This window comes from Branchiostoma belcheri, unplaced genomic scaffold (assembly GCF_001625305.1).
Source record: "Branchiostoma belcheri isolate BF01 breed outbred unplaced genomic scaffold, Haploidv18h27 scaffold4, whole genome shotgun sequence".
Taxonomy (NCBI): domain Eukaryota; kingdom Metazoa; phylum Chordata; class Leptocardii; order Amphioxiformes; family Branchiostomatidae; genus Branchiostoma; species Branchiostoma belcheri.
In genome coordinates this window covers 5,110,926-5,116,925 of record NW_017804020.1, presented here as the reverse complement: position 1 = coordinate 5,116,925, position 6,000 = coordinate 5,110,926, and the positions used below count along the sequence as shown (strand labels likewise).

The 6,000-nt window shown below is 42.1% G+C and overlaps 1 protein-coding gene across 4 annotated transcripts in view; it reads right to left on the bottom strand.

The window, feature by feature from the left end:
* LOC109477299 (ataxin-7-like protein 1) overlaps positions 1-6,000 on the bottom strand; it is a 45,111-nt gene that overhangs the window by 18,717 nt on the left and 20,394 nt on the right. The window contains exon 1 of one of the 4 annotated variants that reach the window (XM_019778416.1): positions 3,184-3,305. The exons of 2 other annotated variants lie outside the window; for them this stretch is intronic. The gene's annotated coding sequence lies outside the window, so the exon portion shown is untranslated. Of the gene's footprint in view, positions 1-88; positions 198-3,183; positions 3,306-6,000 lie in introns of those variants that run through there. One more of the 4 variants, XM_019778415.1, reaches the window with a different exon arrangement.

Sequence of the window (6,000 nt, the reverse complement as noted above, 5' to 3'; positions counted from 1 at the left end):
GCTGCCCACGCCCGCCTCCTCCCCACACTGCTGCTGTAATTAATATTCCTACAGGTTTTACCCACCCTACAGGACAGAACAGCCTCACCATGCCCTGTAGCCACAGTACATGCTGTCACAGGGGGCACTGCGGAGATGGGAGCGCCATCTTTTCTCAAATAGCCGCACTATTTATAGAGCTGGCTGATACTTGTCACTGTTGTTACAGGGGCTGGTAATTTATCTCCTCTGAGCTGGGGCCCAGATAGGGGGGAGGTACACAGGGCAGTGGGACCTGGGGGGAGGGTTTTACTAGTGTGTAAATAATGCCCTGCAGGGGATTGTGGCCTAGGTGTTATCTCCTCCCTGTAAACTGGTAGGCAGAGGAATGTTATGTGAGTGAAATGACAGGTTGAACAGGCAGCCAATTTGGGCTGTTTAAGGACATATCGTTGGCACAGCTCAACAGCCTCGGGCGCGAAATATCATTACAGCTCATGCGAAGTGTCAGGCGGGGATCATGTAGTATGTTAACAGTATCCACTTGTAGCCACAGTAAGAGCCTTTCCCAGGCAAAACAACCCAGCCGGCACCCCTGCCTGCGCTCCACACACGTACCGTTACACTAATACCCAGCAGCCACACATGAATACTAATGTCTGCAGCGCTCCATCAGGGACGCTAACCTGTACCAGCATGTTACAAACTGTCTGCGTGGAAATGTCGGCTGGGGGAAAAAAACGTCAAAAAAACTAACCGTATCTGCTCAAATTTAACCTGATAAACACAAAATATCTCTCCACTAGAACTGTATTCTCTATATAATGTCCTCGGTCGGAAACACCTGCAAATATACGACAAGCAGGGCAACTGTAATTCACTTGTTTGACCTTTAGAACTGCAATTCCTGATGAGGCAATGGGAAACCAAAAATCAATAAAATTGCACAACGTTGGCCAGGACATGGGTCCGACCTTTGGAACATCATTTTGATGGAGTCTACGGCAGAACCATGTTACAAACAGTTCTGACTGTTCCAACAGACAAATCCAGCCATTATAACCACCATGGGAACATGAGGTCAGCCTTGTGCTTCTCCTGGCTTCATCTTTTGTCAGAATGGATACCAAACAGGTGGTCTTGAAAGAAACCTCAGATATTCCTGGACTTTCAAGGAAGAATTTTAGTGAAGAATTAAGAAAACATACACAAACAAAATCACATGTAAACAGAGGTATGAGGGGAGAAGACTAAATCAGAAAACATGCAAGTTATGTATAATGTAATCAATGCAAAGAGATGCTTACCTTTCAAGATGCATGTATAACAGTGATTCCAAATTCCTAGTCACAAAAGTGTCCATCTTTATGTGCATGCTTGAAGGAGTTCAAAGAAATCTTTCAACGTGGCGAAACCAGAATCAACCTGCTTCAAGAGAAACAGGTTGCCCACACCAGAATTTACCAGTTTCTCACTAAAAAGAAACAAAGTGATGACAGCATTGGAATTGCAAGATAACAATTTCACTGTTCAGTAAACAGTGTATAAAGACCTCAAGTTTTTTCCAAAACCAGAATTAACCAGTTCCTATGCCAAGAAAGCCAGTAAGAACACCCCCTCCCCCATGGGTCGGCCCATTTGGCAGGGTCAGACTTCAGACAGTGAGAAATGATGGCTGGTGAGCCCAGACTGTGACAGGTTAATTACAACAGCCACTAATGACCTACATAGGTCTGGGACTGGCCATTACTTATCATGGAAGGGGTGTCTGTATAGAGACAGTCCACTACTGGTCATGGAAGGATGTCATTTACTAGTCCACATTTGAGTCTGTTTACTAACATTGCTCTCTTTGGAAAGCTGTTGAAACAAATTTCCATCATACCATGTTGGAAACTTTACTTCTTAGTAAGTTACCTTGACATTGGATGTGAAACTTATGCTATATACAAAAATCTGTCTTATGCTGCCTTTATTTCTGTCCTAGCTGTTATATTTACAGAGACTTGCTGAGAGTTTCCACCTTCCACACATCACATCATATCACCTGACCCTAACAAGCTGTCAGCTAGAAAATCTCCCTCAAGTTTCCGACCTTTTGTGGTGGTTTTGGGGAAAACCCAGTCCTGACCTATATCTATTAGGACCTGTCAATCATTCACCTAGAGATGTCAATCTTTCAGCAAAAGCTATCAATAATTGAACCAATTCTTCTCTTATCACCTTAAGAGTTAATTCTGAAATATAACTTGGCAGGACCTACCTAACAAGACACTGTTTGCATACCAAGACGATATGGCCTATTGAAAATCAATCATACAGCAAATAATTATCTACAAGTACAACCATGCCATGATGGTGCTCCCCTACACTTATTTGTGCCATCACCTATAATTATACTAATTGCTACATTCTGATCATTTCATTCATCCGCGCAGCTTAATACTAATATTGGTTCAACAGCTTAACAGCTAGGACAAATAATAGTGTGTTAATGTTTGACAGGTGAGCTAAGGTGACAGACAGGTAAGTTAACGTGACAGGTGTGTGTTAAGATAACACCATGGGAAGTATATAAAGGTTTACCCAAGACAGGTGGTCTCTACCTTAAGTCTAGAGGTGTACGTTTCACAATATTGACTGAGCTTTACTGAACTGAGCTGGTATTATTGTTCCATCACAGTCATGTGCCAACAAAGTTAAGTATATCAGTACACGCTGAACTGGCACTGTGCCAAGAAACAAATAATACCAGAAGATAACATCAGCCAGCACTTGTCTGTTGCCCCTATTGTTCCAGTCCAGTTCTGCCCTAATATACATCTAAAAGCCACATTTCCACTGACTCCGGATATGTGAAACTAGTTGACCAGAAATGTACACAAACAACACAAGAAAACCTCATGGCAAGAACAACAACCCAGCAGACCCAGTACTAACCCACAGATGCTTTGTTTTTCCTATTGTTCTAGCTTAATTCTGCCTAATACAAACATGTACAGCAAAAAGTAACAATAGAAGACAACATTGACATGTTTTGTTCTTCCCTTTGTTCCATTCCAATTCTTACTAATGACAAGCAGCATTTTATTTTGTTCTTTCAGACTTACAACACTGTCAGTTTTGTATCTAAACAGAAGGAAAGACAACACAACTAAGCTCTACTGAACCAGAACAATAGCCCAGAATATGACATTGACCTACATTCTGTTGTCAAGTTCAGCCTAGCGTCATCTCCTTTTGTCCCTTCAGACCAAATAAAACAGTTTTGTATCTAAACAAACCCTGTCGTCCCCAGCCTGTAGTGCAGTACAGCCTGACCCTGCGCTGCCCTGCCAGCCTCAGGCTCCTGTTTCAATATTTGGGCTGAGCTACACAAGCTCGCTGCAAGGTCAAGGCAGGGCGCTGACCTCTGACCCCTGCAGCTGTCACTCAGAGTTGCAGGCGACATGATGCCCAGGGGCACTGTGGGGTGTTTCCTAACGCTAACCGATCAGGCTAAACCCCCTAATACCCTACTCAAACAGACCCACTCACGTAAACAATAGAAGTGGACAACATTTCTATTCAAAATATGAGGAAAAATCAAGTACAAATAAGAAATTGATGATGTAAAAATCACTAAAACTGCAGCAACTGCTGTTGAATTGTTCACCAATATTTCCCAATTAATCATGCTCTCCTTAAATTTATGTTAACATAAATGATCATGGCATCTTACAGTTATCACTTTACTTACTAGTACTTGCTTGGATATCACAATTTATGAAAAAAACGTGCTAGAGACTCTCATGCCTATATTGTAGAGTGATGAATTTTCCTTTTAGTCAAATCGTTAACAATTTCTTTTCGGATGTTAAGAATTTTTTTTAGCACAATCATAGTTGCAACAAACCCCAGCCTGTGTTGCTGTGGCCCACCAGGTCGATTACCCCATTATTTATTACAGACTAAGTTACTCCCTGCATGTTTTGAAACCTCCATAAGCGGCTGCTGATCCAGTCCTGCTGCTCAGACATAACAACATCAGCCCCGCTCTTGGACTCAATCCAGATTACAAATCTACAGGCACAGTGAGCAAGGTAACCTGGTCTCAAAACTGCTTTCACTGCTCACTTTCAATCTTCACTTTCACTTATAGGGCTGGGGATGACTGGGGTTAAACTACATGGTAAACACCTTTCACTATTACAAGTCATGTACACATGTATACAGTTTCCTTTCACTGTTCACTTTTATTGAGTAAAGTAGTATACATGTATCTGGTTCTGACAGACTGAGGTTAATGATTATTCTAACATGTCCTATTTCTTTTCACATCATGTTTTTCTTGAAGTTTTAAACGGCTGACACAACTACATGCCCCAACACATGTAACACTCAGGAGTTACACACAGTCTGACAGCCACAACTTGAAACATATAATTCATCCCACATTACTTCCTACATGTGCCAGTATTTCCCCAGAGCCAGCTTACAGAACACCATAAAGTATCGATGACAAGTTGAAGATGTTTTTAGAGACATGACATTGGAATTCAGAGATCCTTGACCTAAGTCACCCGTCTTACCTCTAAAGCCTTTTAAACACACCTGAAGACTTCAAGACATCTATACCTACCTGTCACCTGCACACACCTTCTCTCACCACCCTTTATCTCAGGTGATGTATGTTCAGTCTTTACCCTGGTCTGGGTCACCTCTCTCACCTAACTTGTCACACCTGAAGCTGTCTGGACATACCTGAAGATTTAACCACATACTTACACACCTGTGTGATCTCCAAGTCTGGAGTATGCCCCACCAACACTAGTGTACACACATGGCTGTCTGAAGTACCCAAAATAGCAGTCCTTCAGCTTATAAGTCCTGTAGTACACCTCAGTACACACATGTACTCTGTACTTTCACCTTCACCCCTATACACAGACCCTGGAACCCGATACAGCACAGGTAACCCGATACAGGAAGCACCAGGGTCTACAAATAACAAGCATTGTTGGAACAGACTGGCCTACTTCTAACAGGGGGTGGAATGCAGAAACTAAATGTGAAACCAAAACATTGAACAATGTAAACTGGCAGAGAGTTGTCAATTGATTTCTTCTACACCATATTTGTTAACTGAAATTTTCACAATCTTTTGAGATAAGTAGACACCAGTGTGAGGGACAGCAACTTGAAGGCTCATAAAATGGAACTACACCCTAGCACCTCCAGATGGTACTGCAGAACTGAAACTGTTATTCACTCTAACACCACCAAAGTGAAGGCTTATTTGATGCAAAAACAACACAGAAACCTTTAGTTCTTTTGTTTACTTAGCCAGCTCCCAAATATTTAAACAGAACAATCGTGGCTGTCCAATGCTAGAGTGGCTGCATCTTTGGCACATTTCTTTGTTTCATCTATTTCCTTCTTACCGAGGCAGGCTGGGATATGGGACCGTCCATTTCCTCCCAGACTGGTGCTAATTAGTGTGACATTAACGAGCAGTCGTCCCAGACAGTCTTCCTATATCCTAATTAAGAGGCAATTAAGTGGTAATTAGAGGGCAGCCCAGACTTGTATAAACCACTAACCCACAAGACACAGTGACTCCTGTGGTGACCACCTGTAAGTTAGGAACCAGGACACCAGCAACAACCCCAAATGGAAAGTACGCAAATAGTCTTAATAGTATGTGTAAGGTAATACTAGTATGTCTATGGACTAACTGTGATCATAGGTTTATGGGTTTATTAGGACTTCAATCAAGTAACTTGAGCGTCTGACCCTTACGCCTTCCCTTATGACTTCAATAAAAAGTGGCATGCAGGCCAAGTTGAGATTTTCATGAATAAACAAAAGCTTAAACAAACAAATAACAAATACTTTAGAGACTAAAAATGCACAGTTCCATAGCAAGAGTCCACTACAGGCCAACCCTGGGTCCTAACCAGTAAACCATAACTATCACTCCCAGGGTCAGATGGGGACAGACATGTCATCAGAACTCAAGTTCAACTACAAACACTGTCA